We start from the raw sequence: 22674 nt of genomic DNA on the forward strand, positions 1-22674 counted from the left end.
TGATTGGGGGGGGGGGCTGTAAAGAGTTGCATGTGAGCGAGATGTTACAACTAGCTGGGAGAAAATAACAAAAGCCCACCAGGGCATGGTGATGCCCGAACTGCACTGGCTCAAGAACCTGGCCCGGCGGGAAATGAACTTTGCAGGGTGGATTCATTTTTTAATTATTCCTGCAACATATTTCTAAAAGAAATATTCTTCCTCCTGAACTGCCAATAGCTCTTCAACTAGGGGTGGATCCTTGGGAAGCTCTCTTTTTCCATGATTGAATTTTTAACTGGCTTTGTCTTGAGAGTAAAGTAGTGAGGAAAAGGAAGCAAAGAGATTGGTTAACCAAAACTCAGGATGAATGAAGGAACATAATGAAATCCTATTAGTCTGTAATCTGACTCATATGTCTTTTGCATACTGCTTATCACTTCAGGTTATCACTGAATGGACATTTTCATCAGAAAATTTTATATGTTTCTATGATAAGTAAGCTGCTTTTGCATGTGGTCTTTAAGAGTTTATTATTCAATAACATAAATTTAAGCAAGACTTGCAGTATGTTATGTTTTGTTCTGAGAATTGAAATTCAATAATTTCATAACATTGAAGATACTCAGAAGATGCTATAGACACATATAGATGCAAATATTTCATGTTGATTATTTTCTCATCACTGAACAAATTCATGAAAGACACAACTAAGGGAAGATAATTGGTTTTTGTCTTATGGTGAATTTGGATCATAATGGAAGGTATTATAGAGAACATCTGTTAATATCTTGTGGCATGAAGCACACAGAAGTATCTAATGTTGAAAGCTACTAGCAAAGAAATGGCATCTTTGCTTTCTTGAAATCTGAATTTGTACTTCTTGGATCTCTAGAAGTAATTTGTGAGAAGAATTTAGAAAACTCTGTAGATGTGAAAGAGAGGAAACAGAATATTGTGAAAGGGGCATTAACGTGTAGTGCCAGTGGAAGTCCATGTGCTGAAAGCAATATGAACAGTCAAGGCTGAATTTTCAGCTTGTGACAGGAGTAAAAGCAAGTTATGTTATAGTTTAGGAGGAAATTCATACATACACTGTGTTATGAAATTTGATAGAAACGGGTTTATATGAGATACACATAGATCTGTATGAGACTCAATGGGAGAATATTCTCTTTGGATAAGACTCAAAGAAAGCAAGCACCTGAGCAAGATTTTTGACAAGCTGAGTTGAAGGGTTTGAGATAAAGGCCATGAGCATGCACATGTGTTGGAAATGGGTTCAGTTGGTGCATTGGGTTATAGCAGGATAGGATACCACACTCAGGTTATTCTTGGCAAATCTCTTGCCTCAACCTCCTGAATGATTCAATTTCAAGAGTGAGATACTAACTTCAGTTCTTGTGGCTTATTCTTCCTGGGGTGTGTGTGGGTGTGGTTGTGTATGTGTGTGCGCATAATTCTTAAAATTATTTCTTGTATTTTTTTAAATTATATTATTACATAATTTCTGCCTTTGCTTTATCTTTCCTAACCCTTCCATATACCACTCCCTGCTCTTTCAAATTCATGGTTTGAGTCTTTTATTTTAAGTAGTACCTGTAACCATCAGGGAATTTTATTGGACAAGTTAAAGCCACTTGAATATCCTTAATTTAGATTAATCTCATATTTAGTTTCCAGTCACTGTAGCTTTTGAAGAGCAGGCTCATGAACTAGTGATATCTAGTAGACATTTTGTATTCTAAAAATATAAATTTGTTATGTGTATAAGCATTGGTAACCTTACATTTTAAACATTTCTTTCAGTGCAGAAGGCAGTTACCTGGCTATGTAAAGTTAGTTGATAGAAGACCCTGGCCAAGGAGAATATTATCCCTCATACAACCTTTAGCACATATTCTTTTATAAGTAACCCCTATTATAGGCTACACATATACCCAGCATGCAATCTTGTCCTGGCTCTCATTTTCATTTTAATGCACCCCACAATAAACTACTCCCATATTTCATGGTCCAAATTCTCTGTGAGCTATTTTTGATTTTCTGAATGATTATTCCTACTATATAATTCTACAAATTAAAATTCCCCTTTCTACCTCCATCTACAGCCAGGAGGTGAGCCTGTTCCACATCCTTCTGTGCACCTTTCCTACCAGGGGAGACCAAGTCTCCAGAGAATGCTCTCACCCCAGGTCTCAGGTGAGATCTCCAATTTCTCTCCAGTAACTTTCTAAGGTGGGACCAGCCAGAAGGCACAGGCCACAGAAGCTGCAGAGCAACTGGGACAGGGTCCTTATTCATCCATCTGCACCCCGTAGGGATGGCTCATCTACAGCCCTCTGTCTATGTGTCTTACCAGAGGAGAGCTGATCTCCCATGAGTATTGACACAGGCTTACAGACCCACAGGAGGAACAAGCTCCAGCCAGAGACATAAAGAACATCTAACACCAGAGATTAAAAGATGGTGAAAGGCAAATGCAAGAATCATAAAACAGAAACAAAGACTACTTGGCATCATCAGAACCCAGTACTCCCACCAGAGCAAGTCCTAGAAAACCCAACACACTGGAAAAGCAAGATTTAGATCTAAAATAATATCTCATGATGGTGATAGAGGAATTTAATAAGGACATAAATATCTCCCTTAACGAAACACGAAAGAACACAGGTAAATAGGTATAAGCCCTTAAAGAGGAAACACAAAAATCCTTTAAAGAATTACAGTAAAGCACAACCAAATAGTGAAGGAATTGAACAAATCTATCCAGGATCTAAAAATGGAAGTAGAAACAATTAAGAATTCAAAAAGAGAGACAACTCTGGAGATAGAAAACCTAATAAAGAAGTCAAGAGCCATAGATGCAAGCATCATCAATAGAATACAAGAGATAGAAGAGAGAATCTCAAGGGCAGAGGATATCATAGAAAACATTGACCCAACAGTTAAAGAAAATGCAAAAAGTTCCTAACCCAAAACATCCAGGAAATCCAGGACACAATGAGAAGACCAAACCTAAGGATAAAAGGTTTAGAAGAGAATGAAGATTTCCAACTTAAAGGGCCAGTAAATATCTTAAACAAAATTATAGAAGAAAACTTCCCTATCCTATAAAAAGAGATGCCCATGAACATAAAATAATCCTATAGAACTCCAAATAGTTTGGACCAGAAAAGAAATTCCTCCTGTCACACCAAATGCACAAAACAAAGAAAAAATATTAAAAGCAGTGAGGGAAAAAGGTCAATTCACATATAAAGGTAGACCTATCAGAATTATACCAGATGTCTAGCCAGAGATTATGAAAGCCAGAAGATCCTGGGCTGATGTCATATAGACCCTAAGAGAACATAAATGGCAGCCCAGGTTACTATACCCAGCAAAATTCTCAGTTACCATAGATGGACAAACCAAGGTATTCCATGACAAAACCAAATTTACATAGCTTTCCACAAATCCAGTCTTTCAAAGATAAGAAATGGAAAACCCCAACACAAGGAGGGAAATGGCATTCTAGAAAAAGCAAGAAAATAATCTTCCAACAAAACTAAAAGAAGATAGCCACATGAACAAATTTCCAACTCTAACAAGAAAAATTACAGGAAGCAAAAATTAATTTTCCTTAATATCTATTAATATCAATGGACTCAATTCCTCAATAAAAAGACATAGACTATCAGACTGGGGACTTAAACAGGACCCAACTTTTTTTGCAGACAAGAAACCCACTTCAGTGACAAAGACAGATACTACCTCAGAATAAAAGGCTGGAAAACAATTTTCCAAGTAAATGGTCTCAAGAAACAAGCTGAAGTAGCCATTCTAATATCGAATAAAATCAACTTTCAACCTAAAGTGATCAAAAAAAATAAGGAGGGACACTTCAAACTCATCTAAGTTAAGATCTACCAAGATGAACTCTGTATTCTGAACCTCTATGCTTCAAATGCAAGGGCATCTTCATTCATAAAAGAAACTTTACTACAGTTCAAAGCACACATTGCACCTCACACAATAATAGTGGGAGACTTCAACACCCCACTCTCTGCAATGGACAGATCATGGAAACAAAAGATAAACAAAGACACAGTGAGACTAACAGAAGTTATGAAACAAATGGTTTTAACTGATACCTATAGAACATTTTATTCTAAAACAAAAGGATACACCTTCTTCTTAGCACCTCAAAATTGACCATATAATTGGTCACAGATCAGGCCTCAACAGATACAAAAAGATTGAAATAATTCCTTGCATCCTATCAGATCACCACAGCATAAGGCTGCTCCTCAATAACATAAAGAATAGAAAGCCTACATATATGTGGAAGCTTAACAACACTCTACTCAATGATAACTTGGTCAAGAAGAAAGAAAGAAAGAAAGAAAGAAAGAAAGAAAGAAAGAAAGAAAGAAAGAAAGAAAGAAAGAAAGGAAGGAAGAAAGAAAGGAAAAAAGAAAGGAAAAAAGAAAGAAGGAAAGAAATTAAAGACATTTTAGAGTTTAATGAAACCACAACATTCCCAAACTTATGGGACACAATGAAAGCAGTCCTAAGGGGAAAACATATAGCTCTGAGTGCTTCCAAAAAAGAAACTGGAGAGAGTATACACCAGAAATTTGACACCACATCTGAAAGCTCTAGAACAAAAAGAAGCAAATTCACCCAAGAGGAGTTGCTGGCAAGAAATAATCAATCTCAGGGCTGAAATCAACCTAGTGGAATAAAAAAGAACTAGACAAAGAATCAAACAAACTAGGAGCTGGTTCTTTGGGAAAATCAACAAAATAGATAAACCCTTAGCCAGACTAACTAGAGGGCACAGAGACAGTATCCTAATTAACAAAATAAGAAATTAAAAGGGAGACTAACAACAGATACTGAGAAAATCCAAAAAAAATCATGAGATCCTACTACAAAAGCCTATATTCAACTAAATTGGAAAATTTGTATGAAATGGACAACTTTTTAGAAAAATACCAGGTACCAAAGTTGCATCAGGGTCAGGTAAAACATTTAAACAGTTCCAAAACCCCTAAAGAAATAGAAGCAGTCATTAAGAGTCTCCCAACCAAAAAAGCCAAGGACCAGATGTGTTTAGTGCATAATTCTATCAGACATTCAAAGAAGACCTAATACCAATATTCCTCAAACTATCCCACAAAATAGGAACAGAAGGAACACTACCCGATTTGTTGTATGAAGTAATAATTATTCTGATACCTAAACTACATAAAGACCTAACAAAGAAAGAAACCATCAGACCAATTTTGCTTATGAATATTGATGCAAAACTACTCCATAAAATTCTTGCAAACAGAATCCAAGAACACATCAAAATGATCATCCATCATGATTAAGTAGGCTTCATCCCAGTGATGCAGGGATGGTTCAATATATAGAAATCTATAATTGTAATTCACTATATCAACAAATTCAAAGAAAAAAAACCATATGATCATCTCATTAAATGCTGAGAAAGAATTTGAGAAAATCTAACACCACTTCGTGTTTTTTATCTTGGAAAAATGAGGAATTCAAGGCCCATACTTAAACATAGTAAAAGAAATACAGGAAACCAGTAGCCAACATCAAACTACATGGAGAGAAACTTGAAGCGATCCCACTAAAATTAGGGACTAGACAGAGCTTCTCACCCTGTCCCTACCTATTCAATATTGTACTAGAAGTCCTAGCCAAAGCAGTTAGACAACAAAAGGAGATCAAAGGGATATGAATTGGAAAGGAAGAAGTCAAATTATTACTATTTGCTGATGGTATGATAATACACTTAAGTGACCTCAAAAATTCCATCAGAGAACTCCTAAACCTGATAAACAAATTCAGCAAAGTAGCTGGATATAAAATTAATTCAAGCAAATCAGTGGCCTTCCTCTATACAAAGGATAAACAGACTAAAAAGAAATTAGGGAAACAACACCCTTCACAATAGTCACAAATAATATAAAACTACTTTGGAATGATTCTAACTAAGCAAGTGAATGATCTGTATGACAAGAACTTGAAGTCTCTGAAGAAGAAAATCGAAATCGAAAAAGATCTCAGAAGATGGAAAGAAATCCTATGCTCATGGATTGGCAGGATTAATATAGTAAAAATGGCCATCTTGCCGAAAGCAATCTACAGATTCAATGCAATACCCATCAAAATTCCAACTCACTTCTTCACAGATTTGGAAAGAGTAATTTGCAAATTCATCTGGAATAACAAAAAACCTAGGATACAGAAAACTATTCTCAACAAAAAAGAACCTCTGGTGGAATCACCATCCCTGACCTTAAGCTGTACTACAGAGCATTTGTGATTAAAAACTGCATGGTATTGGTACAGTGACAGGCAGGTGGATCAATGGAATAGAATGAAAACACAGATATGAATCCACACACCTATGATCACTTGATCTTTGAAAAAGGAGCTAAAACTGTCCAGTGGAAAAAAGTATTTTCAACAGATGGTGCTGGTTCAACTGGTCGTTAGCATGTAGAAGAATGAAAATTGATCCATTCCTATATCCTTGCTCCTATCTCCACAAGTGCAAGTATATCAAGGACTTCCACATAAAATCAGATACACTGAAGCTAGTAGAAAAGAAAGTCCGGTCTACAGCCATACCACCCTGAATGCACAGATCTCGTCTGATCTCGGAAACTAAGCAGGGTCGGGCCTGGTTAGCATTTGGATGGGAGACCGCTTAGGTATACTGGGTGCTGTAGGCTTAAGAAAGAAAGAAAAAAAGAAAGAAAGAAAGGGAGGGAAGAAGGGAGGGAGGGAGGGAGGAAGGGAGGGAAGAAGGAAGGAAGGAAGGAAGGAAGGAAGGAAGGAAGGAAGGAAGGAAGGAAGGAAGGAAGAGAAAAAGAAAATCTGGAAGAACCTTGAGAACACGGGCACAGGGGAAAATTTCCTGAACAGAACACCAACAGCTTATGCTCTAAGATCAAAAATTGAGAAATGGGAGCTCATAAAATTACAAAGATTCTGTAAAGCAAAGGACACTGTCAATAGGATAAAAGGGCAACCAACAGATTGGGAAAAGAGCTTTACCAATCTTATATCTGATAGAGGGCTAATATCCAATATATACAAAGAACTTAAGAAGTTAGACTCCAGAGAACCAAATAATCCTATTAAAAATGGGGTACGTAGCTAAAAAGGAATTCTCAACAGAGGAATACCAAATGGCTGAGACACACCTAAAGAAATGTTCAACATCCTTAGTCATCAGGGAAATGCAAAACAAAACAACCCTGATTCCACCTCACACCAGTCAGAATGGCTAGGATCAAAATCTCAGGTGACAGCAGATGCTGGCTAGGATGTGGAGTAAGATGAACACTCCTTCATTGCTGGTGGGATTGCAAGCTGGTACAACCACTGTGGAAATCAGTTTGGCAGTTCCTCAGGACATAGTACTACCAGAGGACCCAGATATACTACTCCTGGGCATATACCCAGAAGATGCTTCAACATGCAATAAGGACACATGCTCCACTATGTTCATAGCAGCCTTATTTATAATAGCCAGAAACTGGAAACAATCCAGATGTCCCTCAACAGAGGAATGGATACAGAAAATGTGGTACATTTATACAATGGAGTACTACTTAGCTATTAAAAACAATGAATTCATGAAATTCTTAGGAAAATGAATGGATCTGGAGGATATCATCCTAAGTGAAGTAACCCAATCACAAAAGAACACACATGGTATGCACTCACTGATAAGTGAATATTAGCCCAGAAACTAGGAATACCCAAAATACAATCCACAAACTACAAAAAACTCAAGAAGAATGAAGACCAAAGTGTGGATACTTCATTCCTTCTTAAAAGGGGAAACAAAATAACCATGGAAAAATTTGTAGAGACTAACTATGGATCAGAGACTGAAGGAAGCACAATCCAGAGACTGCTCCACCTGGGCATCCTTTGCTTATTCAGTCACCAAACCTAGACACTATTGTGGATGCCAGCAAATGCTGGCTGAAAGGAGCCTGATACAGCTCTCTCCTGAGAGGCTCTGACAGTATCTGACTAATACAGAAGTAGAGGCTCACAGCCATCCATTGGACTGAGCATAAGGTCCCCAATGAAGGGGCTAGAGAAAGGACCCAAGGAGCTAAAGGGTTTACAGCCCCTTAGGACGAACAACAATATGAAGTAACTAGTATCTTCAGAGCTCCCTGCGACTAAAGCACCAAACAAAGACTACACATGGTGGGACTCATTACTCCAGCAGCATATATAGCAGAGGATGGCAGAGTTGCTCATCAATGGAAGGAAAGGCCCCTGGTCCTGTGAAGGTTCTATGCCCCAGTGTAGGGGAATGCCAGGGCCAGGAAGTGGGAGAGGGTGGGTTGGTGAGGAGGGTGAGGTAGGAGGGAACAGGGTTTTTGCTTTGTTTTTTTCCCAGAGGGGAAACCAGGAAAGGAGATATCATTTGAAATGTAAATAAAGAAAATATCTAATAAAAAAAGATAAAGTAATGGAGTACAGGCAAAAATTTTAAAAATTAAATTAAATTAAATTCCCAGCAAGCAAAACTTTACACTTTGAATTGTAACTTATCTCTATACCATAATTATAAATTCTTTCCAAATAGTACAACCATCTGGAAACCAATTACTGGGATCCAGTAGCCTCTCCATGTTTTCCCAATTTTCTCCAGTGCCTTTCCAATAGTAGATGGTGATTAAGTAATTGTTAGATTGATTTTTTCTAATTCTACCATATTTTTTCTGATTTCAGGTAGACTACAGTGCTATTTTTCTTAAACTGTCTCATGTATAAGTTATATTGTCAAGTGTATGGTATGGTCTTCACTTAAACCATAAGTATAATTTTCCAGATTTTCTTAGCACTTTTGGGTTTTCAACTCCTCCTTTTCCTTCCCTCCTTTTTATACAGTGTGTGTGTGTGTGTGTATATACATGCATGTGTGTGTTTAGAGTTATATAACTTATTTTTCATTGAATTGTCTACTACCTCAGACATGTATGAAGAAAAACCATGTCCTGTTTTATGTCTTATTCTAGTACCTCAGTCAGTGACCTCAATAGAGACATCAATTGATATAAAATGCTTATATTTTGCTGTTTTCAGGAAAAGAATTTTAAATGCAGTGTCAGTAGAACTACAGAGAAAACCATCCACGGGGATCTTATTCCCTACCATACAAGGCAATCCTGCTTCTATACATATACACAGTGCAGGACCTATAGGATGAGGGAAGTTGCTTGTTTTACCTTCTGTGGCTGTGACAAATACTCTGAGAAGAGCAACTTTAGAGAGAAAGTCTAATTCTGTCTTACAGTTCATTGAATAGAGTCTAGCAAGTTGGGGAAGGCATCATAGTAGTAATGGGTAAGACAGACTCAGAAGTAGGGAGCTGTCTGTTTACACTGCATGGGTATTCAGATGCAGAGAGTGAATGGGAAGTGAGGCTACACTGTAAAGCCTAACCCCATCCCCAGTGACCTCCTTCCTTCAGGGAATCTTAACCTTAAAGATCATAGTCTTTCCAAATAGTACCACCATCTGGGAATGAAGTATTCAAGCACATGATTACATAGGGAACATTTCACATTAAAACACAATGACCCACTGCTAATGACTAAACTTTATCTAGAAGAATCCCTTGGCTCCCCATCCTGGCTCAGAAGTGGGGAAGAAAGGTATACTGGCTGGTTTTGTGTGTCAACTTGACACAGGCTGGAGTTATCACAGAGAAGGGAGTTTCATTTGGGGAAGTGCCTCCATGAGATCCAGCTGTGGGGCATTTTCTCAATTGCCCCTTGTGGGTGGTGCCATCCCTGGGCTGGAGGTCTTGGGTTCTATAAGAGAGCAGGCTGAGCAAGCCAGGGGAAGCAAGCCAGTAAGCTCCATCCCTCCGTGGCCTCTGCATCAGCTCCTGCTTCCTGACCTGCTTGAGTTCCAGTCCTGACTTCCTTTGGTAGTAACAGCAATGTGGAAGTAAGCCCAATAAACCCTTTCCTCCCCAACATACTTCTTGATCATGATGTTTGTGCAGGAATAGAAACCCTGACTAAGACAAAAGGATTGTTGGAGCCTTGAGAGTTTGAGAACACCAGGATAACTCAGACCACAGAATCAACTAAGTGAGACTCACAGGAGCTCAAGGAGACTGAAATGACAAACACAGATCATGTATTTGTCTGAGTTAGGTCCTCTGCATATACCTTATGGTTGTTACCTTGGTGTTCTTTTGGGACTACCAACAATGGGTGTAGGAGGTTCCCTGACTCTTTTATCCAGGCTTAAGATTCTTTTAATCGTACTGGGATGCCTTGTCAGCCTTAATATGAGGGCTTGTGACAAGTCTTACTGTGACTTGTTACACAATGTTCAGTGACTATCCCTGGAAGCCTGTTCTTCTTTGTTTTTTGTTTCGTTTGTTTGTTTGTTGTTCTTTTATTTTTTGTTTTGGTTTGTTTTTATTTTGCTTTTGTTTTGTTGGTTTTGTTGTTGTTTGTTTGTTTGTTTGTTTGAAGAGAAATGGAGGATGCATGAATGAATATGTTAGGGACAGAAGGTTTGGAGAAGGACTTGGAAGAATGGAGAGAAGGAAACTTGTGATAGGAATGTAATGTACTAAACCAACAACAAAAACAATAACAGTTTCTGGATACAATTATAGTCTCTGAGGGGTACAGACCTTTGAATTAGCAGCTCTCCATTCTTATCTTTTACACATTGTCCCAAGAGTTGTTCTCTCCACATCACTGCTTGTAGTCTTTCTTATGGGGATCTGAAATTTCTCATATTTCTGGGCATCTGACCCACTTCCAAAGAATAAACCTTATCTATAATATAGGAACTATGTAAGGCACCGTGTGTGTGTGTGTGTGTGTGTGTGTGTGTGTGTGTGTGTGTGTATTCTAAACACGTGTGGATGAATAACAAGTACTTATGTCAACCAACTTTTGAAAGGGACATTTAGGTTTTCTACAGTTTGGCAATGTGGTTTTACAGAATTTCACAACATCAGGCAACTGGGAAGACACTACAGGAACCTTGTGGTTTCTTGGTGATTGTTTTGTTGCTTCCTTCTGACAAGGTAACACATTCCAACATTGGCAAAACCAGGCTAGTTTAATATTTAATGTTATCTTTTATTGTAAAAATCACTGGTATGAGAATTGTTTCAAACTTTATGATTCTTGCATTGCATACTTCTATTACAAGGTTTAAAAAGTCACATTAATTTATACTTATAAGCTCCTGAACACCTGGGAATACTCGATAATGAGCACAACGGAGGACATGCTTGGCCACTAATGGATTAATTTATTACTTCTGCAGACTTAAAATGTAGCAATACGATGGAACTTTTTTCCTTAAATGCATAATCAGTTGAGAATGTTATTTGTCTCATTTAAATGCAAAGAACAATCTGTCTTTTCTTCCTGCTTCTTAAATCCATTAAGCAGTTAATAACACAAGGACTAATGTGAGCATTCTTTCTTTAATAGAAAAAAAGGGAAATTAAGCCAGAAAATCCTTCTCCCAATAATGGATACCTCAAAGCAGTTGGATTATTCTTAGCAGTATGGAACAATCAAGTGAAGTTCCTTTATTAAAATGACAGAGGAAAGTATTAACTAAAAATTAGTTAGGGACTCAATTGAATCCAGGTACTTTGAGTATCTTAACCTCTTTCTCTCATTAACATCCTTTATAGATTTGAATTCTATGTATTTTCTAGAAGCATGAATATAAATGGTCACTCTGTTGAGCATGCTCTTAGTGGGATAACCTTTCATAATACTTTTCAGATGTTATAATTTAACTATTCATGAGCTTATAGCCACTTTTACTATGATACCATCACTTAGACAATAGCAAAGCAAACAGAACCTATAATATTCATCCTTGAACCTGGCATCTACATGTAAGACATGGAGAATCCAAACAACCTCCTTTCACTTCATGTAGTATCTGTACTCATTTCACAGTGCTGGTCAAAAAAATAATGAGTAGCAATTTAGTGGAGGAAGGATTTATTTTGGCTCATAGGATAAGAAACCATGCAGTCCACCAAGTCAGTAAAGCACAGAAGTGTGAACATGATGTGGCTCCTCACATTCTTTGTGGAGTCAGGGGCAAAAACAGATGATGCCAGCACTCACTCATTTGACATATAAGTTTTCCATTTTTATTTACTCCAGGACCCCATTAATGTGATGGTGGCTACCCATATTTAAGGGAGCTACTCCCTGCTAGTTAAACCTCTCTTGAACGTCCCTTCAGAAACAAAGAGTTAATATCTCTTAGGTGACTCGAAACCTAGTCTAGCTTACAAAGATGGTTAACAATTTTAGCATCCTTTGTAAAGCTTTGTAATCCTTTGTTCATATAGACTCTAAACTTCACAGAGATGATATAATTGGCTGACAATTAAAAGCATCTTCTTTCATTAAGTTATAATGTTTTCATCTATAGAAAATACTTCCTTGCCTCCATCTACAGAGCACATAATAGTGTTCCAACCCAATCAAATTCATCTGTCAAGTCTTGCACATTTCTTCAAGTTTACAACCCTTCCTTGCCTATCACAGTCTGGTGGGCCTTACTAATTGTTAGGCTGCTTTTAAGAAACCAGATCACCAAAGCAGTGCCTGTCCACAGTGACTGAACTAGAAAAGATTTTATGAACTGTCCTATGTTTGTGTGTCTTACATTTAATTCTAATTCTTGTGGTTGTTTCTTCATTGTCTTGTCATCCCCTGATGACTCCAAGCAATTTGATAAAATAAGCATGCTTGATTTCTATTTATATAATAGATTCTAAGGTAATTTCTGGCATAGATAAAAGATCTGAATAAATAAAATCTGCAAAGCCACACGGACGAAAAGTTTTGTTCAATGTGATCTTTATTGCTGGTAGTTTGACCTATCTTATCTATAGTGGCTCTTTGGTTATTTTAGGAGAAAGGGAAGGTGAGTTATAAAATCCTTTTTGTCGAGTATATTTGAGTAAGTGAGAATACATGCATTCCATGTTGCATTTATGAAGGTCAGAGGGTAACCTTAGATGTGTGTAGTTGTAGTCTATCTTCTTTAGGACAGAGTCTCTTTTGTTGTTTTCAGTTGTGCACATCAAGCTACATAACCAGAAGGTTTCTTAGGATTCCTCTGTCCCTACCTAATTCCCATAATCCCCATAGGATCATTATAATTACAGATGTATACTGCCATGCCCCCCTTTACATGGGTTCTGAGGTTCAATGCAAGTAGTTCCTCATGCTTATGTGGCAAGTGCTTTAACACACTGAGCTACCACTCTGGCCCTGAGCTTTAAAATCCCTGGCCCAGAATAAATAAAAGTATGAATGAAAGATTTGTCACAAAGAGCAAGACTCTAACTACTGCTTTGGATGTTACATTATTTTCTAAATGGAGGTAGAAAGTGGAAGACTGCCAGAACACCTGAAAAGAAACCTTCAGAAATAACCACTGATGCTTCAGAATCATCCACTTCTTTTCTGACCTCCGGCTTCAATCAGAGGAGACAAAACTGGATTATCAGACAAGCAGGACTGCCTCAAGTTTTAGGAAAACCCCAGACTATTCTTCGACTTTTGTTCTTTGGTACCAATTTACAGTAGCTGATAAGTTGTCCCCAAATGACCAGACAAAAGTATTTTAGGTGCACCAATATATGAAGCAGATTAAAAAAAAACCATTTTATTCCACTTACTACATCAACAGGATAGCAGATTATAAATGCTATAGAAGACGATGACCTTAGTGATTTGATAAAGAATTTAATTATCTGGATAGAGACCTTCAGGACAATGGCACAGAGGATCAGCCAAACCTCCAACTTTAGCCCTCCTCCATCTATCGCAATACTTAGATTGCGATATAAGCCACTCCTATTCTTCAAATACAGTTCAAATTACAGTTGAGTAGAGTTAAATGACCAACCTACAATTATAATTTTATTCTATCATATCCGGTACACAGGTACTTGGAAAAGAAAATAGAGAAATAAAATAATAAAAATAATAATGTATCTGAGGCAGGTCTATATTTTGTTTACTGTACATGTCTTACCTCAGTTGAAACCTGCAGCAACATAATGAAGTAGGACCTTTTTTATTCCTGTTTCAGAGTTGTATCTGATAAAAGGCACACAGACAGAAATTGCCTAGTTTCTTCAACATGTGATAGTGGCAGGATTTGAATTCAAGTAACAGCTTTCAAAGAGTTACTCTTTGAGTCTATTTCACAAATGACCTTTTCTATCAATGTCATTTTAAACTTTGTAAGCTGAAATGTGTTTGTGCTACAAAAGAAGATGATTCCCGAAACCTATTTCAAAATAAGATACAATTTTATTGCACTCAAAGATATTGTGCTATTTTATACTTCCTGTTTACTTAAACTTTCTTTTACAAAACATTTTGTATCTTGCTCTTGGAAAACCAGGATGTTAAATAAGATAATGTGTTCAGGAACTAAATAACTATTTAAACAGCAAATAAATCTTCAGTGAGATTTATGTAGTTTCTTGCTATTAGATTCTTACTCTTGGATCTTTATGTAAAGTCTTGGTAAAACTGGTCCAAACGATTTTTCTTGGTGTCAAGTTGCTTTAAACATTCCTTCTAAGCAATTTCTTGTCTTGTCATATTGGTAGGTAGATGATAACTTGAAGAGATTTGATAGAAAAATAAAACGTATTTGCTCATCAGTGGGGCTGGAGTGTGACAACAGCTCACTGGGTTCAGAAATTTCAATCAGTGATGTGAGTAGGACTGGTGGATTTTGTGGTAGCTGATAGATTCCATTCTTGGAATAACTGTATAGTGTTGGCAAACCAAATTCTCCTCTACAACAACATTATTCTCTGCAACATAGACATTTTTATTTGCCTTTCTTAGCTGTTCCTTCTAACAGGAAATTTCATGTGGCACCCTCTACAGAACTGACTTCGATTTCTGCTTTCTGGCTTTTCTTGTGTAGCTGTGAAACTCTGCTAACCCTTCTCTTCCATTTTCAATCCTGTATACTCCAACTGGCCTCAAGCAGTCACTCATCCCTGTCCTTTTTTTTTTTTTTTTTTAAGAAGCTTCTATCCTCATTTCTCTGGCTCCATCTCTGCTTCCTTGGGCTTCTTCCTACTCACCAGCTACAAACATCCCTTTAGAACTAAATAAGACCCAGGGTTGTGCTATATACTTCTAATCCTGTCACTCAGAAGTGGAAGGTAGGATGATCCTGTGTTCAAAGCCATCCTGAGTTATACAGTAAGATCAAGCCCAGCCATGAGCACATTGAGATATCTTATCTCAAAAAAATGAAAAAGAAAGAAATCCTTAAATCAAATCACCATTGTATCATTCCTTTTCCTCAAAAATCAATCCATTTGTAGGAGCCAGATGGATCAGTCACCACAAGAAAAACCACAGCATCAACTAACCTGAGCTTAAAACGGCTCACAAAGAAGGAACCAACAACCAAGGAGTTGAATGGGACTGACCTAGGCCCTCTGTATATATGTTTCAGTTATATAGGTTAGTCTTCTTGTGAGAGTCCTAACAGTGGGGTGTGGGTATCTGTGACTCTTTTGCCTGCATTTTAGACCCTTTTTCTTCTAGGATTGCTTAGTTCATTCTTAATTGGGGGGAGGGAGGTTTCTTAGTGCTATTGCAACTTGATAGGCCATATTTGATTGACATCCATGGGAACCTGCAGCTGGGATGTAAAATAAAAACAATGGCAATAACAATAATAACAATTTAAAAAGTCAATCTATGGCTTCACATTTCATACAAATGAAACAAAAAGCAGCATCAAAATCCAAAATAGATCAATGTTGTTCCCTGTCATACTACTGCCCGGCTATGTATCCACTTCTGCTTCCTAGGTATTCTATAGAAGAACATTCCTTTCTCAGAGCCTGGGGATGGCTGCTTCCCTACCTGGGATTGATCAACTTCCTACAGACATAACAGGGTTCACACCTTTGCCTTGTTCACTTGGGAAGGAATTTATCTCATTACAGATTCCCAAACCTAACAGCACTTCCTATTTCCTTCCCACAATATCATTACTGCTCAGAATGTGCTATATAAAGTTCTACATGGCTCCTTAGAGCTTTTCTATTTCCTTCTCTAGAGTATAAAGCTCTATGAAGAAAACTCACTTTTCTCAGTTTTCTAATGCTTCTACTTTTAAAGTACCAGGAAATAGTTGGTTTGAATAATAGAAATTCGCTGTTTCACAATTCATAGAGCAGAAGTTTAACATCAAAGCTACAGTAACACGGGTTCCATCTGATGGTGGCAAAGAAAAATTGGCTGCATGTGTCTCTTCTACTAAAGGTTGACTGGCTATCTCTGGTACTCCTTGTCCAGTGGAAGTATTGCCAAGAATTCTGTTGCTTTCTTGAAATCTCTCTCTCTCTCTTTCTCTCTCTCTCTCTCTCTGTCTCTCTCTCTGTGTGTGTGTGTGTGTGTGTGTGTGTATGTATGTGTGTGTGTCTGTATGTCTGTGTATGTCTGTGTGTTTCTATTTTGATAAGGGTACATATTACTTTGGATCAGAGACTACATTTTTTTCTCATTTTAACTTCTTTCATTGAAAACTTTCAATGTTAGGTCTTTAGTACATAAGGAAACAAAATTAATATGGTAGGATCAGTTTGAGTTTTATTTGTGGTGTATCTGTGACAGGTAGGAAATTGTATGATATGAAATTGAAAGTCAACAAATATATATAAGAGACTGAAAGTTGTCACAGGCAAACCAAATGCATGGTCCAGGTGGTCGAATAATCCAATTCCATCTCCAGTCTCCATCAGATCTAATAGATGACATAATTCCTAGACCTTTAATTGACATTCTTTTTTCCTGCACATGTGTTTCTATTATATCTCCATACAAATATCCCTGTAATGATTTATCTAAACCTGCAGCAACTATTTGCTCAATAGAATGCTCTGTAAAGTCTTATGAGTGTGTTATGATTAAAAAAATAAGACGTCAAAAATTTTCAGCTCAAAAACACTTTCTGTATCCTCTTTTACTTCATGTCTTAGTGTTCTATTGCAGTGAAGAGACATTAGGACCAAGGCAACTCTTATAAGAGAAAGCATTTAACTGGGAGCTTGTCTACAATATTAGAGAATTGTATCCATTATATTATATGCATTATATCATTGCAGGGAGTGTGGTTGGCAGCAGGCACCATGGTGCTGGAGAAGGAGCTGAGAGCTACATCTTGATCAACAAGCAACCAAAAGAGAGAAAGAAACCTCATCCCTAGTGAAACACTTCCTCCAACAAGGACATAGCTCCTAATCTTTCCCTAATAGTTCAGCTAGGTATTCAAATAGATGAATCTACAGGGGTCAGTCATATGAAAATCACACATGCATCTCAAAATCTCTATAAATAGAGACCTGATTGATCCCTAGGGATTGAAAAATATTGAAAATTTTCCTAAAAGAGTTTTTAGTTTGGGGTGGAGAAATAAAACTGTCACTATTAAAAGTCACTGATAGCCTAACACCAGATTAGAAGACTTCAAATATTACGCATCTAAGGAACATTTAGTTTGCTGATACCTGCAAATAATCTCATATGGCATGGAAACATATTAACATTTAATTCTACGAGCTTTAATTTCTAGTCAGGAATTATCTTACAGTTATCATGTATGACCTTAGGGAAGGTATTTAATCTTCCTATGTCTCAATTTCCTTCTCTGTTTAAAAAAATAAGATGCATATAATTAAAGGCTTAAATGAGACAAATGTCTGTTTGGAGGTACTGCTGTTCCTGCATTTTGTATCTCTCTTCTCCTCTAGCATACCATTTCAAAGTGTCAATATGATGGATGAAAACTACACATTTTTGTAGCCTACTCTGAACTGTTTAGTTTTGCTAAAGGGCAGTGATGTTTCTGAGATTGAAAATTATCATTTGCCAGAGTGTCTTTCAGTAAAGTTCTTCATCAAGGAAAAGATTCAGCTGACCATGCCTCTGCCACACACTAGGGGCCTTCTTCCTACTCTCAACCTTAGGGGTAGGTAGAGGTTGCCCACTACGAGAAAGAAGCTTCTGCTGTGAATGGGCCTAGTGCTGTTTGTATTTTGATACTAGTTCTGCTCTTCTGGAAGGGGCTGCCAACAAGGAGTGAGTCACATACCCAGGTGACTTCTTGTGAACCTATCCCCTAATGAATAAAGGAACCAATCATTGGGCAAGTAAGCGGGCTTCAATGTTGGACGGAGGAAGAGAGGAAGCAGGAGAAAAGGGCCTTTTGGACATGGATAGTGTGAGGACAAGATGTAATTATGACTGCCTCCCGGTTTCAATGGCAGATCCATCAGTATTTGCCACCAGAGGATTTAGATTTAATAAGGTTTACAAGTTAGGATTTTAGTTGTTGCACTCAGCGATTGAGGTGCTATTGTTTCTGAACTAAGTTTGTGTTGTGTTTTCCTTCATACGGTGGCTCGTCTGGGTTCACGAGAGAAAGGTACAGGAGCAAAGCCTGAGTTTGCCTGAGGTGCACCACAAAGGTCTTGGGGGTTTGAAGCATGGGGCTGGCATGATAACATCTGCCAGTAGGAACTTAGTAAGCTGGGTGGAGTTGTTAAAGGAGCTCCTGAGCAGAGAGTCTCCATGAGATAAAGGAGGTTGGCCATTGCCTGCCAGTGCATGGCCAGCCAGGCTGCTGGGCCAGACTACAGCAGGATATAGCACAGGAACATGCTGGTCGTTTTTAATATTTCCCACAACAGCTTCTAAGAGGATGGGCCTCCACAGCTACAAAGGTTGATGAGGACCTCCAGGAACAGAATCTCCAATGAGGGCTTGTCATGATGTCATATCACTGTATTCCTCAAACCTCTGAAGTTCTCTTCACTCCAGAAAAATAAAACCCTCAATTTCCTTAGTTAGGGTCTCTCGTTCTTGTAGCTGAACACAATCTTTTTTGAGGAAAACACAAGCCTGGTGTCTTGATCACAGACATTTGCTGTGCTCTGTTTAAACCACAATCCTCTGAAACTAGTACCAAAATCATTCAATGAAAATATTGAGTTCTGTCATTGGTGGATGGACAGCCTTGTCTTAGCAATTCAGTATTTAAAGGCTATTACTTTACTATGTGGATATAATCTACTATGTGTAATTCCTTGTGCAATCTATTGTCTTATTTTAATCTTCATACTGTGTTCACAGTACTTAGAAGTAATCTTGATATTATTCTCATATTTTCCTTCTGCTGTTCAGATCTTTCAGAAGTGTAGTGGACCTAGGAAGTTTATCAGTTTTTCTTGAATCAACATTAAGCAGATTTCCTCTTTGAATTCTCATTGATAATGAAGAATAATCTTCATTTAGTAATTCATGAAAGGTGAGAGCTTGCCCTATACAACTGCGCTTTTTAAAAGTACACCTTAAAATATTACTATTTATTTATTTATTTATTTATTTATTTATTTATTTACTACACATGTATGTATAAGGTGGAGAACAATCTTTGGGTGTTGGTTCTCTTTGTATCATATGGGTCTGAGTGATTGGACTTATGCTATCCACCTGTGTAACAACAAATTTACCTGCTGAGATAACTTGTTGACCCTAAAGTACGTTTTAATAATAGACTTTGGGGGCAGACTCATCCACTCATTCTATCATTCTCTATATTTCAGGATAGCAAAATTAAACGGTGTCTTAGCACCATGGATTTCTGTGTCTCCTTTGATAAGAAGCTAAGTCCTTTTGTGTCCCTATTGACTTTCTCCTCTTGTCAAAATCCCATGATTGGAAAATGTCTCAGGGCTGCTCTGCACAAGTTGAGGTACTTGTTCAGATCATAGTGCGTGGTTCATCTTTCTAAGTTGTTCCGCATCTTTAATCTCACCCAGAAAACAAGGTAAGATGTTAGGAACAGAGTTCCTTATATCTAGTGCTAAATCTTTTGACAAGAAGAAAGTGTGATTGTAGTGAGCATGGGTTATCAGCAGTCTATACCTGAGTCAGAAAGCAGGAGAAAAGTGCACATGCTAGTAGTAGGGGTTTTAATTACATTCTCAGGGTAATTTTTACCCACTTAAGTGAGACTGTACTGTCTTGCCTTAACAACACTTCTTTTGATCAGCTTTTACTAACCAATGCAGTAGATCTAAAGAAATTTCTGCTATGCTGTATCTCTTTCATTTTGTACATTTATTTGTTTCCCTTTTCATAAATATTTACATTTTCTCATGCCCACTTACTCTTGCATATTAGAAATGCCTGAAAACTACTGTTTACTTTTTTTGTTTTTTGTTTTCTTACCAACTCGTAGAATGAAATAATAAAAAGCAATCCACACTATCCTGGCAATGCACTGGCGTGCTGGCTGGCCACACTTTGGCAGTCATGGCTGGCCTGTTCTCATCGCATGGAGATTCTCTGGCCCAGAGCTCCAAAATCTCTCCACCCAGCTCACTAAGTTCCCACTGTCAGGTTGCTGCTATACCACCCTCACGATTCCAAATTCCCATTGCCTTTTAGGGTACACTTCTGGCAAACTTACACTTGGCCAACATATCTTTCTCTCTGGAACTCAGTTGAGTTGCAGTGTGAAGGAAAATAGTACACAAACTTAATTAAGAATCAATAGTTAACTCAATTGCTGAGCACAGCAACTAGCACTCTAATTTGTCAGCCATTCTAATTTAAATCCTCTGGTAGCAGATTCCAATGGATCTACCACCTGAACCAGGGTTCTATGCTACCTACATCTTGACTGCCACCTGTCTCCCTTCAAAAAGCTCCATACCTCATTCTGCCTCTCCTCTTCCCCTCTCCGATCTGCAAGTCCTGCATATTCCTCATCCAGTGATTGGTTCTTAGAAATCTTTATTTCACCTGAGTATGCGATTCACTCATTGTCCCAGGCAGCCCCTCTTTGGCAAGAGGAATTAGCATCAACATACAAACAGTGCCAGGGCTATTCACAACATCAACTTATTCATTTCTCTCAATTTCTGTGTTTCTAGGCCATATTAATTAGGATTTTCTAAGACCAATTCCGCATTTAGCCTGTCCAAGCAGAATTTTAATTACCCCTGTGCCTTACATGCAAAAACACAGATTAACTATTTCCTACCAGTTTTCTGTGTTTTATAGATCTGCATTTCTGTCATTATTAAAAACATGATGTACATATGAAAAAGGAAATAGCTTGCCCTTATCAGGAGGGGATTTACTAAAGAGGAAATTTAATGTGTTCTGGTCTCTGTCTGTGACAGTAATAACAATACTAGAATGTCAGTAACTTAATTTTATTTCCAGAAATGAATAGAAGAACATACTTCCCATGTGTTGGTAATCCATTAAATCAAATTTTATGTGAAGTACTACCAATGGTATATATAAACTCACAACCAGCTGGTGGAATAAATTTCCAAAACATGCTTTGAATATCATATGAACAGGTGTGGCAGAACTATTACTTCAATACTGAAACAGTTAATAATTTTCTGCTTCTCAGAGAAAATTAACAATTTTTGCAATTGTTTTTATAGTTGTTGTCTCGGTGTTTCAAACACAGATATACTTCCTTACATTATAGAAGCATCTTAGATCCAAAAAGACTATTTTTATGATCATATTAAGGAATGCTTAAGGTAGAGATTGAGTAATTTCTAGAAATACTTCTCCCTTTGTAGTATGAAAACATGGACTATTTATGAAGATAAAAGAAAGGCCAGATGATTATCTAACTCTTAAGTAATTATTCAAAACTTGAATCCAAAATACATGAACATATTTTGTATCTATAAGAGGTAAAACTAGCCATGATAGGGCTAAGACTCTAACTTATTCTTCCATGTCCATAAGTTTGCTAGCATATCACTCTTGTTCCCAAGATTTTCTTCCTACAATCATAATAACTGTTTGAGAAAGGCATTGATATGTGATTTTGCAATTATTTAAATGTCTGAGAAAATAATTCCACAAACACAGATAGCTGAAAGTTGCTCTGGGTGAGTCAATGGATGGGTGTTCAGAGAATATGACCAAGAAAAATTCTGTGAAATATTGCTGACATTGCAAAGACTGTTCATTCTAACTATTCTAACATATATACTTTAAAATACACTTTTGATGATAACATAAACTTGCTACCAATTTTACTTATGAATTTTTAAATTTTTGATCATTTAATAGTGACATCGCTTAAAACATTCACAGCTACACAAAGTATTCTGCTTTTATAGCACTATTCTATAAAATGCTCTATTTTCATACTAGTTTTTTAAAAATAACAAGTAGCCTACAGAGATTAGAATACAGGTACCTAACATGCAAATCTGCCACAGAAGAAATTTAGGATAACAATGAACAATGGAGAAGGGAAGAAGGAGAATTCTGGACAAAGTCCAGAAGTATAAGGAACCTTAGTAATCAAGGGGTTGACAAATGACAGCCTAGAACAAGCCACTGCAAACTAAATTCCAGGGAATGGCAAATGGAAAAGTTTGCACAATCCAGACCATAGGAGCGGGCCTGAACTATAGAAGAATGAGTAGCATTGTTCTTACAAACTTTAAACCCAACTTTAAGGGTTTAAGAAATATAGCTATCTCCTAAGAGGTTCTGACAGTACCTGACTAACACAGATGTAGAGGCTCACAGCCAT

General features: G+C 37.4%; 1 protein-coding gene and 1 pseudogene across 10 annotated transcripts in view; one reads left to right on the top strand and one right to left on the bottom strand.

Moving 5' to 3' along the window:
* Nrg3 (neuregulin 3) overlaps positions 1–22674 on the bottom strand; it is a 1082533-nt gene that overhangs the window by 155702 nt on the left and 904157 nt on the right. The gene's annotated exons all lie outside the window — the stretch shown is intronic.
* On the top strand, positions 6602–6719 carry LOC116085483 (annotated as a pseudogene).

This window comes from Mastomys coucha, unplaced genomic scaffold (genome assembly GCF_008632895.1).
Source record: "Mastomys coucha isolate ucsf_1 unplaced genomic scaffold, UCSF_Mcou_1 pScaffold9, whole genome shotgun sequence".
NCBI lineage: Eukaryota > Metazoa > Chordata > Mammalia > Rodentia > Muridae > Mastomys > Mastomys coucha.